This window comes from Acomys russatus, chromosome 13 (genome assembly GCF_903995435.1).
Source record: "Acomys russatus chromosome 13, mAcoRus1.1, whole genome shotgun sequence".
In the NCBI taxonomy this organism is placed as follows: Eukaryota; Metazoa; Chordata; class Mammalia; order Rodentia; family Muridae; genus Acomys; species Acomys russatus.
The window spans coordinates 45980628-45993212 of NC_067149.1; the positions used below are offsets into that span (position 1 = coordinate 45980628).

General features: G+C 45.5%; 1 protein-coding gene across 38 annotated transcripts in view; it reads right to left on the minus strand.

The window, feature by feature from the left end:
• Positions 1-12585, minus strand: part of Cacna1c (calcium voltage-gated channel subunit alpha1 C) — a 638839-nt gene that overhangs the window by 174976 nt on the left and 451278 nt on the right. The window lies entirely within an intron of this gene.

Genomic DNA, 12585 nt, shown 5'->3' on the forward strand with positions numbered 1-12585 from the left:
CATAGCACCAAACCAACCCCCAACAATGGGGAACTTCAGATTAAGTAAAAAGACCCTACCTCATACAATAAGATTGAGAAGTGAATAAACAAAGATATTCTAACCACTGGCCTTCACACATGACTGCATGGGGGAGAAATACGCCTGTATTTATATATCACACATATAACCATCATCATCATCATCTATTGTAGATTTGTGAAAAAATCAAACTATTTTGTCTTCTGTCATTGACAAACCAAGTCACCGTTTGGGTCTGGCTTTCACTGTCTTTGCGGTGATAACATAGTATCACTGTCTATGAGAAATCCCTCTTTTCTCAAGTTATTATATAAATACCTTAAGAAAGAAATTCTGCTCTTCCTATCCACCCTACTACTCTGCCTTACACACACAAAAATTCTCAATAAATTTGTGAGGAATAAATCAATATATAACATAGAATGTATGAGAATATTTTAAAATCTATTAACAGAGGAATCATTCATTTTGTAGTTTAAAAATTAAGCATGCTTCAATTTCCACACATCTCAGAGTACCAAGTACCAACTAAGTACCTCACCATAAACAGTTAAAAAGCTGGACTAAAGTGTGAAGCAACTATTTCTATGACATGGACATAACGTCTATAAAAGCGAATCCCTGAAGTACGTAAGTGAGCGCACTGGACACTTTCCTGAGCACTTTCCATCAGACCACTGCCTGCTGCTGACTGAGCAGGATGAGGCTGGATGACTGAGTAGGATGAGACAAGAAGCTGAAGGAGGCAGGTGGGAGAGAAAGGCACCTCGAAGTCTGTGTGGTACCTATACAGGTACCTACACATGTGACACAATTGCATCAGAAGGCAGCTAGCTACCTGGGGTGAGGGTAGAATGCAGGTGCCAAGGGCATTATAATCAGTGCTGAGGGGAAGCGGGGGTGGGGTTGGGGTGGAGAATAGGAGCGTTAAGAGGCTGGAGCTCTGGCCCTCTCTCTCATATGGAGAGCTCTAGTGAGCATGTTGGTAATCCCTGGGCATCCAAGTCCAGTGGCGGACAGGGACAGCTCAGGAGTAAGAACCTTATGCTATGGCACTCTCCACTCAGACCCACTCTGACAAATCTTGAAACCAGGCCCCAACCAAGTGCAGAGAAGAAATGGACTGTGAAGGACGAGGGGCTTGGTTTTTTAATTGGCCTATATCAACAAGCATAAAACCAAGTCTACACAAGCTCGGAAACTGAGCTGCTTGCTGAAGAACTAAACATCTTAGGAAGATAGTAGATTCCAGAGTCTCTGTAGTGTATTACCGGTGGTTAAAATACCAAAGAATCACCAGATCCACAAAGAAATGGGAAAATGTGATATATATTCAATAAAAATGAGACTGGGTGTTAGACTTGACAAATATTTTTAAATAGCTGTTATGTGCATGTACACACAGAGGAAAACATATCGAGTGAAATAACAAGTGTATTGTGTTAAAGAGAGAACAGAAGCAGGTAGGTGGGAACTATACAAGAGAACCAAATTAAAACTCTATATAATTGGAAAGCAACTGAGCTGTAGATCGAAATGAAAAAAAAAATCACTGAATAAGCTCAAGGAAGATAGAAACAGCAATAGAAGAAACAAACAAACAAAAAGAACGAGTGAAATGGAATGATAAAAGAAACTATCTGATTGGTGGAACACAGGCCAAAACAGAATTGGGAGGAAAAACCCAAACAAAGCTTTAAGGACAAATGGAATAACATATGATGAGCAAACAAGTATGCACGAGGAATCCCAGAAATAAAGGTGAGAGTGGAGTAGAAAACAGTCTCCGGAGACATCATAACCTGTTTAAATGGCAAGAGACCCAGAAATGACTGGTAGGCTGGCACACCTAAAGAATGGGTTTCAGTATCTTCCATAATTTACTTAAGCCATTATAGCTTTTTAAGTAAAATGTTGCTTTTTGGGGTCTTTATGTTTTTATGTCCTTAGCTACTTTGTGGGTTCTTCTTCTTCTTCTTCTTCTTCTTCTTCTTCTTCTTCTTCTTCTTCTTCTTCTTCTTCTTCTTCTTCTTCTTCTTCTTCTTCTTCTTCTTCTTCTTCTTCTTTTTTGGCCTAACAGTATCTTCCTTGGCTCAGCTCAGCTTGTCCTGCCTCAACTGTCACCAACTGTCCTCTCCTCTTACTCTGCTGGCTCAATCCACTCTCAACTGTCTCTTATCTTCACTCTGCTCAATCTTTTCTTCTTCTCTCTGGCCCTACTCAGTCTTTGTTCTTCTTGTATCAACTGTCTCCTCTGACCTGGCTTTTCTGTCTCTAGGAACCTATTCCTGCTTATTCTTCCTCCTCCTCTCTCTGCAGCTCCCTCCCTCCTTCCTCCTCCCTCCCTCCCTCCTCTCTCTCTCTCTCTCTCTCTCTCTCTCTCTCTCTCTCTCTCTCTCTCTCTCTCTACTCTCCTCTCTCTCTCTGGGTCTCTCTCTGTGTCTCTGTCTCCCCTCTCAGCATTTGCTGACTTTTTATATTATCCTGTTCCCAGAAGTTCATGAGCCAACTGACACTGAGGGGGTATAAGGTAATTTAAAGGGTCAGGCACATAAAATATTTCATACCTCAAGCCATCTAATTGTTTACTGTGAAGTAGTAACATGGAGTATGATTATAGAATACGTATAGCCAATAAGACAGGAGGGAGTAATGAAATTATACAATCATAAAATTGTAAGATTACTACATTTGAAGTTATACAATAAGATCTGCTAGTTTCCATAACTATAATTTATGCTTCAGAAATGTTGGTACAGCCTCAACCTTGACTATCTCCCAAAGGCTGGTGCATTAACAGTGTGGTCCCCGGGATGGCATCACTGAAATGTAGTGGAAGCCTCAGAGGTGGGGCCTAGTGGAAGTGTTGGGTCACCAGAGTGCTTTTTCATCTCTCTCTCTCTTTCACTTTCTGTTCACGAGCTGATATTTCCCTCCGTTGTGTACATCCCACCGTTATGGCCCACCTCCCACAAGCCCAAGAGCAACAGCACCAACCAATCACAGATCAGACTCTCTGAAACTGTGAACTGAACAGACCTCTTCATATAAAGTTTATCTACTCAGCTTCTGCCACAGTAACAGAAAGCTAAATGATGTGAGTGTTATCTTAAAAGTCAAACACAGAAAGTCTGCTCTCCCTAACTAATCCACTGTGGAGTGTAACGTAAGAAGACAGGAAGCTGGTGTCATAGGAACGCAGACAACCATATTTGTGGAATGCTTCTAATGTATGGACTAAAACCTTGAATGCTTCATCAGCATTTACTTGTTGACTTCTCAAAATTCCATGAGCTAGATGCAGTTTGAGCCCCCATGTTAGGGACTAAGAAACTGCAGATGGCCAGCAGGTGGTGATTCTGGGCATGTGGTCCCAAGCATGGCTGCTGTCTGTTTAACTAGGAACCGCATGAGTTAGCATGAGAATATTAGGGTATGGAAGGCATGGTGCTCAGGCCCTGCACATTGATTACTTCATGGAATGCTGACCTCCTGTATTTTCATTTCATGTTCTCTTTTCCTACCTAGCACTTAGCATGGGCCACTTACAAGTCTAAGTGGAGTTTACCCTTAGCATTAGTTCTAATTAAGTGCCAGTCACCTTGCTATTGGCTGCTTTTGCAAGTTTGAGATTTCCCAGAGAGGCCAGGCATAGAAATGCATCAGGGAGGTATAGTTAGGAGGTTTAAGGACAATACTTAGCCTTTGGGATGGCATGCCACCTGCCACAGTCCTCAGCTCACAACCAATTGCATCATGCCTGCTGACTTATCACAAAGCATAATTCCCACCTCTCTCTGATCATCCATGTTGACTTATCTCGTGGCATACTTCCCACCTCTGAACTGTCTGATTGCTTTAATCTCAGGAGCTAATGACTGAAGGAATTTGCACACGCTCATAACTTGGCAATGACTACCAAAGCTCTAAAATTAGTGTCTCTGGAAGAATTCTTAGATCACTGTTGTTCCCTATTTTCAAAATACAGAATGACAATGCTCAGGAATTTAATGTAAAAGCAGTTTAATTCTCTCATTTCACACATAAGAAAGCTGACAAGACTCCTAGGAAATCAAAGTCAAGTAGCTTGTCCAGAATAGGCATAGAAATCCATGCTCTGCTCATTTGCAAGCCAACTTCACCATTGAATCCAAACGTGGCACTAGAGCCATTTCTCATCATCCCTTTAGCCTAAGGGGTTCATGAGTTTTTGAAATTCAAATGTGCCCACGCCTCTGCTATCAGTACCTTGTTCTCTCCAGCCATCCTGCTCTGGGAGCAGCCCTGCACATCCTTCTGGACTGTAGTCTCCAGTGCCCATCCCCTGCATTCCTTGGGGTGAAGCATTGGATGCGGTCTGTCCTGCCTATAAATCAGGGGTGATATCCCTGCTTCCTGGACCACTGGGCCAGTTAATCACCCAATCAAGCTCTCAGCGTCAAAGCTTCACCTTGAGGCTGTACACTGCTTTGAATGGGCCGTGTCCTGTTATCACCTCTTACCTGGTCCTCGGGTGAAAAAGATGCATTTTCATTACTGGGCAAGGGCTGTACTCCACAGTACATTTAACTTTGCTGTTGGTGGCATGTATTCTTTGTCACTGACATTTTTCTTTTATTCTGCTCTACCAAATAATGTGATTTCTCCAGCTTAGTCACACACTGTTATTTATTTCTCATTAAACTCCATGGCAGCAGACTTGAGAGAGCTTGAGATGCTCACAGGATGAATTCACTGACTTTGTGACCTTGGGGTCATTTTCTCTTGCCACTGCTGTGGCTTGTCCAGGGGTGGACTTAAATGACTTTACTGCCGGAATGGAACAGGGCCCTGCCAAGAAAAGGCTTGTCCTTATCTGTGGCATGCACACTATTAGTCAGTTTGTAGATGGAGAAATTGAGGCCAGGCAGGAAACAAGGAAAGTAGGCAGCAGAGCTAGGACTAGAGCTGTGTCCTAGACTTGTGCCACAGCAGTACCTGAGAGGGAGAAGAGGAGAGTGGCTTAGCTGAGGAAAGAGTGGGGCACAGGCAAGGGCTATCTGCAGTCAGGTCAGGAGAAAGAGCATCACTTCCTTCTTGCAGCCATGGTTTTGCTCTGCTACTGGTAGGCAAGCCACACCAGCCTCAGGACTTTCACATGGCTCCTTGAAACCAAACAGGCCAGTGTATACACAGGGGTGTACACAGATGTGCACAGATGTGCATGGGAGCTTGTCCGGGAAGTCATCTGTGTAGAGTATGGAACAACCACGCCGTTCACAGGTGCCCTATGGAGTACCTTGAAGACAATCTTCCTGGGCTGCCTCTTGCCACAGGGTAGACAGGTAAAGAATAGTGTGTTAAGTGTGCATACATGTTTGCATTACTGTGTGTTAGAGGCCCAGTGGGCTCCACAGGCTCTACAAAATTAGAGGCTCACCACATTTCCGGGCAGACTCCTGCAGACAGCATAGGAATCAGTTCTGTCTGCTGCCACCAGAGAGCTCTATAATATTGGGAGCCTTGGAAATTGTTGGCTAAAGCACTCCCATTTGGATATGGATATTTGGTTGACTAGATAGTCATGGTTGCTTGCCAGTTAGACATCCTGATTCTGGAAGAAGGGCAGAAGGTTAATGATTGTGACGAGGTGTGGTGACTCCCTCTGCTTCCTGGGAATAAAGGGGTAGAGGTAGACTGGGCTGCGTGGCAAAGCTGATTGTGAATAGGGGGAGTGAAGGCACACCTTGCTGTTTGCTAGGACTTATACAGGCTGAACTCTCCTTCTCTCTACTGAAAAGTGAATGTCCTTGGGCTGTGAAAATTGTCTGAGAGCAATGATGGTTGCTTGAATCATGATGATTCTAGACCATGAAGGTGTGGAAACAAGGTAGTTCCATCAGGCTGATCACAGGAGCACCAGCTAAGCAGTGTGGCACCTTATGGCTACTAATCCCTAATAAAGGGAAGAGGAGAAGTGAACAGGGAATAGATAGAGGCGAGTGCTAGGTGCCATTGTCACAGACAGGTGCAGGCTAAGTGTGCCTCACCTTGAGAACTAGGCAAACAGACAAGTTACTGACTTTTGTAGCAGGCATGTTAATTATTTTTGCTTAAGATTTGTTTCCTTCCAAATGTATGAGTGTATTGTCTGAATGTATATATGTCTGGCACCAGAGGTCAGAGAGGGTATAGGATCCAATGGAACTGGAGTTAGGGGTCATTGTCAGACAACATGTGTGTGCTAGGGACTAATCCCAAGTCCTTTGCAAGAGCAACAAGTGCTTTTAACCACCGAGCCATCTCTTTAGCCCCTAAAGCAGAAAGATTAAATTAAAGTAAGTTAAAGATTCTGTTAGTCACCTTCAATTGCTATGACAAAACATCTGAGACGATCAACCTAAGGAAGTAATGTTTATTTTTGCTCACAGCCTTAGAGGTCTTGTTCCACAGTTGTTTGGCCTTGTTGTTTTTGAGTCTGTGGCAGCACAGTACATCATGGTGGAAGAGCAAGATGGAGGCACCTTAGTCACTTCATGGTACTGGCCCAGTCGAGGCACACCTCCAGAAGCCTAACTTCTTTCTGCCAGGCCCCCCATCCTAAAGGTCTACCATCTTCAAATAATGCCATAGGCTGGAGCTCAAGCCTTTAGCCCATCAGTTTGGGGGAACTTTTAAGATCTAACCCATAATTAACAGTTTCATTCTTCCAACAAAGGAGGAAAAGGAATTTTGGTGTCTCATACTAGTCTGTGTTGGTCTAAGTCAGCTAGCTGAGTCCTCGGTAGGTTCATGACACTCCTGATAGTTCAAGAACCACCATGAAGTGCTGGCATGGTGGCACACACCTTTAATCCCAGTCCTGGGGAGGCAGAGGCAGGCAAACTCTGTGAGTTCGAGGCCAGCCTGGCCTACAAAGTGAGTCCAGAACAGCCAAGGCTACACAGAGAAACCTTGTCTCGAAAAACCAACAAAACAAAACAAAACAAACAACCCCCAACCCAAAACAAAACAAAACAACAACAACAACAACAACAAAAAGACCCACCATGAATACTGACATCCTTGTAACTGCCCCAGTTATCAGTCTTCACAGTGTGGTATTTGGAGAAGAGCAGTAGCTACTTACAGACCTGCCTGTAGCCGTGATACTCCATTTCCACCTCAGTCTGCTCCTTGACACTTCTCACCAGGTACCCATTACTACCTTCTTGAGCGTGGGACTAGTGCACACACGGATTTATGAGCTGGTTAAGGCTGGTCTTTCTTGGTGACTCAAACAGATGAGGACCCAAAAAGTCCTTCTATGTCCATCCCTACCTTTTCACCATAAAGTACAACAAGGCTCATCATCTCCAGTGTGTCCCATTGCCTTGCGTTATGGCTGGCTCCCGGATGATGACGGGAGTGAGCATGGTGGTGTTTGTCTAGAACGGAGACAACCCTTCAAATCCTTTGTCCATCATAGCAAGGTTGCTCCAAGTTTTTAGCAAAGGCTTCATGAACCTAAAAGATGACGTCATACTTCCATCTGCTGCCTTCCTTGATTCAGTACACCCTTGGAAGGTCTCCTCCAGAGGTCGTGTGAGGGTTACATGGGCCACTGCCTATTGTTCATAAGTGAGCATTTCCACTGCATATATATATGATAGATTCTGGATCACAGCTCTCAATAGCCATCGGTCATGTATGTTGTGTCATGCTTCTTGCTAGAAGTGGCTTATCCTTCTGTACATCATGTATGCCTCATACTCCATCCTGGGAAAGAGTTGGTGGTTCACAAGGAGAGGGACTTTATTAGGGAAAAGTCTCCACAAAGCAACCACATTGTTCAATTACATGGAATTCCATCGCCATTGTGAGTCCATCTGGTTTTTTACTACAATCAGCTCCTGGTCCCTCCTGCGTGCATCGCCAGGACCACACTGTCCTTTCTTTTTGTAATGTTCTGGGATGTCATTCCTTGTTTGCCCATTGAGATCCATTCCAAGCTCCACTTTATCTATGAAGGCTTTCTGATCTGCGGTCCCTATGCCTGGAAGGATGGCACCTCAAGTTGACTGACTCATCATAGCACCCCTGGCTCTGTACCTAAACATCCTTTGGATCTCTAGTTTTTATTTTACATAACATTTTAATGAGTATTTTTTTTTCCTACTACAAAACCTCTGAGAACAAACAGCATAGATTCACGTCTGTATCTTAGCCAGCAACTTTTCACATAAGGAAAGGTCTAGAAGAAGCTGGTTGATGACTCACAGGGCTATACTCTCACAGTCATCCCTCCCTGCTTCATCTTCAGTCAAGAATCCAGCGACATTCATCACATATATTAAAAAAAAAACAAAAACAGCAGCAACTTCTGGGGCCCCTCACCTATGTAGTTTAGAGTTATAAGTTTAATAAACCATAGAATTAGCCCCTGTTTTTTTAAGAGATTTGTACCCTTGATGTCACACATCACATCTGTCTATTATTATAGTTCATTGTCATGGAGAGCTAGTGCAACAGAAAGGTTCAGACACTGGACTGGTAAATGCAGCCTACACAGATATAGGCCCCACAGCATCAGCAGTGTGTGGGGAGCCAGGCAGTCTCAGCTGCCATGCTGTACAGCACTCAGCGTGAGGGTCTGAAATGATGTCCACACTTTCTGCAACACTCATCTCCCACTGCAGAAGCTAAAGCCGTGGTTGTAAACAAAGAAACTGTAAACAGCGACCACAGCAGTAATGGATGGTAAATGAATAAAACCATAGTTAGGTGACAAATGATGTCAATTAAGCCAGTAACTCAGCATAGGACACAGAAAGTGGAGGAAGTGGCCGACACAGGGCAGCAGTGACATGCTGGGAGACAGTATCTCAGCAGAGACTAGAGAAGGTGAGCAGGCACGTGAGTGGGTGCCTGAGTCAAGGCCACAGCTGGAAGAAGGAGTGGCACCTGCCTTGGCAGAGAGTTTGGAGCTCTGCAGGGGCGACAAGAAGGCTGATGAAACCAGGAGTTGGGAAAGGTAGAGGGAGGTGACGCCAAAGAGAAGGAATGAGAGGTAACATGGACTGGGGAGCCAGCTTCCGCCCTGATGGCCTAGGGAGGTCTTGGAGGGTCCTTAGTGGGGCAAAGACCCACTCAGGCTGTGTGTGGCAGCTAATCTTGGGTTTCTACCTGATTACACCTGGAATGAACTAAAACTCAGGGTACCGGGCGCATGTGAGGGTACTTTTCTTGGTTGGATTATTTGAGGTGGAAGGTCCACCCTAAGTGTGAGCCATCAGGAGATAGGCGTTGCTGCACTATTCATTAGACAGCTTGTAAATCGCTCTAATAAATGCCCTTTTTAATATCTATATCTCTCTATGTAGAGGCATAGATATAGATCCTAACTAATACACTGTGATTAGGGATACAGGTCAAGGCAGAGAATTCTGTCCACACGAGAGAAGATAGTGGCAGGAAAGGAAGGGAATTGTGAAGACAGTAAGAAACACATGTTTGATTTATTTTGAAGGTAAGGCTGATAGGTTCTTCTGAAGGGTTTGTGCAAAGAATGAAAGAACAAAAAAGGAAGTAAGTCAGAGGTGCTTGGGCTGAGAAGAGAAGCTTTTCCAGTATGTGAACATCTCCTAAGGTGGGGAACAATCCGGGAAGCTGGAGAGTGGCATGGTCATTTACAGCACTCACTGGAGGTCTGAGGAGGCGAATGGAGCCACGGTTGGGTGTGTAACTCTAGGGCTGGAAGAGTCTGTAGAGCATTATAATGTGGTATTTGAGGCTATGAACCTGGATAACACAGGGCAGCTGGGGAGCAAGTGCAGATGGAGACGAGGTACCAAGTCCGTACCCGGAACTTTTCAGCGCTACAAAGGGAAAAATGAGGAGTCAGCGAAGAATTGCAAGAAGGAAAAGAAAGCAAAGCAAAGGCAGGACTGGGGACAAGTACTGTCTCCAATGCCAAGTGACGAGAGGTTCAAGGACAAGGGGAAGTCAGCTACACACAGAGAGATAAAGGCCAATGGCCCAGAGAAAAGGCCATTGGAATCACTACTGTAGAGGCGGTCTTGACAAGAGATGTTCTCGGACAGCTGGGGAGGAGAAAGCACACATAGCAAAAAATGGGGGAACAAGAAGTGGGGACAACATGGAGAGGCTCCTCCTATGAGGCATGTGCTGGCTAGTTTATGTCAACTTGACACAAGCTAGAGTTATCTGGAAGGAGGGACCCTCAGCTCAGATTGCGGGAGGAGTCCCAGCCACCCCTGGGATGATGGTCCTGAGTTCTATAAGAAAGCGGGCTGAGAAAGCCAGTAAGCAGCACCCCTTCGTCAGGTTCCTGCCCTGGTTGAGTTTCTGTCCTGACTTCTCTCAATGATGAACAGCAATATTGAATAGAATAGAATAGAAACCCTAAGTAAGACAAGGAGTTTTGCAAAGACTGTGAGAAAAGGGGGCGGGTGGTGTTGAACCAGTACCCTAGGTCCCCGTGGTCTCAATCTTCACTGCTTCAAAAGCTGTACAGAAATGGTAGCAGTGCAAAAGGCCAGGCCAAGCCCTTTCTCAAAACTCGAGAGAAGAGTTGTTCTCTGTATATTTGTGACTTACCAAATCGGCAATCGCTTGACATCTCTGATGAGGTGCCACAGTGGGGAAGGCCAATTATGTCCTGTCCCAATATCTTTGAGCCACTTTGGCTAATGGAATGTGAGCAGCGATGAGGTGAGCTACCTGTAAGTCTAGCCTGGAGCCGTGTGGTGTAAGTCTAGGCTACCTTCTCTGATCATCTCCTTCTGCCACAAAGACAGCATAGTGGCGGCGGGGGCTGTAGCCGAGGCTCTGGAATTAGACGCCATGTAGTCTGGTCTGTCTCAGAGAGCTGCTCAGGCCCAAAAGCTGCAGCTAATCTTGTCCCCCATGCATTACAAATCAGACTCACTGTGTCTACAGGTTACTTGACACTGTGGGATCATCCATTCTTGCAGCCAAAACTGAGCGATGTGCTCTTCTCCTGGGCTGCCCTGCTCCTCTAGGACAATAAGTCCTGATGTCCCTCACGGGGTAGTAAGGTTCCAAGCTCTTAGTGAGAATGTAAGTAACAGGCTCGAGTCAGCCTGTCCATGGTAACTTTGTGGTAGGAATCTAGGGTTAACCCATGGTTCTCGCCTCTCACACGTTGGTTCACCTATCATAAGCTACTTTAGAGTTGCTTCAAAGGTCACTCCTGCCTCCCATCTTACTCCCCAATGTGGAGCTACGAAAGAATAATCAAGAACACTCACATCATTAGGCATTAGCAAAGTGGAACTTGGTGCGGGCCATCATATAAGCCATAAATAATGCAAAATGGTGGCGGCCGAGTAGACAGTGACTGTTTTCACTGTGCTTATGAGGCTTAGCTCCATGACACTTTTTCAGTCTAAGATGCTCTGTAATCTCTGTGCAGAGAGTCCCAACCCCCTGCAAAGCAAACAGCCACCATCCTGGTCTGTTTCATCAACCTGGCACAAGCTGGAATCTCCTGGGAAGAGACATCTCAATGGCGAAAAGTTTCCATCAGGTTGCCCACTGGCAAGTCTGTAGTGCATTTTCATGATTAATGTTTGCTGTGGGAGGGCCCATGGTGGTGCGCCACCTCTGAGCAGGTGGTCCTGCCTTATATAAGAAAGCAAATGGAGCAAGTTACAAGGAGCAAGCCAATAAGCAGCCTTCCTTGTGGCTTCTGCTCCAGTTCCTGGCCCCAGGTTCCTACCTTGAGTTCCTGCCCTGACTTTTCCTCAGTGATAGAGTGTGACCCAAGAGCTGTAGGCTAAAATTAACCCTCTTCTCCACAAATTGCTTTTGGCATGCTGTTTTATCACAGCAATGAAATCCTCACCAAGACAATACTTGCTGCTTCCATATACTCAGTAAGTTCCCCCACCCGGGCTAGACATAAATCTAACCACTGGACAGAGATTGGGGAGAATAAAGGGCACAACTCTGGGCTTGGGGGTGGGTGGGGCTTTGTTGCACTCAAAGGGGCAGGAGATATGTGCAAAAATCAAAGACAGTCTGAAATGGTAGCCTTAAGTCTTTAAAGGATGGAGTGGTAAGGTGGGAAGGGCAGCTGGGAGACCAGATGCAGCCTGACTCTGCTGCTAGTTAATTAAGATCCCCCTCCCACTCCCATCCCAGCATTCTACACACATATTGGAATCAGACTGCCAGAAGGCAGCTTCCTGGGGGCTTTATGATTCTAAGATACTATCAAGGAGCAAGAATGCAACTGGGTGCTCACCACAGAGCAGACAGGAGGGGTTGTTTCACAGAGGACACTGTTTCCCTGTGTCTGGCCACATAGCCGCACAAGTCACAGGCTGACGTTCTGACCCAAGATGTACATCCCAGCAAACAAGCCCAAAGTTCTTCCCAGATTCCCAGGTTGAACCAGATAAAGGAGAAGAGGCCCATAGAGGTTGCTTCCCCAGCAGTTTGCTACAGCCAAGAGCTGCTGAAGCTCCTGAACTCAGAACCTCCACAGTGGGAGAGAGCAGGTATCGTGAGGCTGATACACAGGAGGGCAGCTCCATACCCAGAGAGCTCAGATCTACT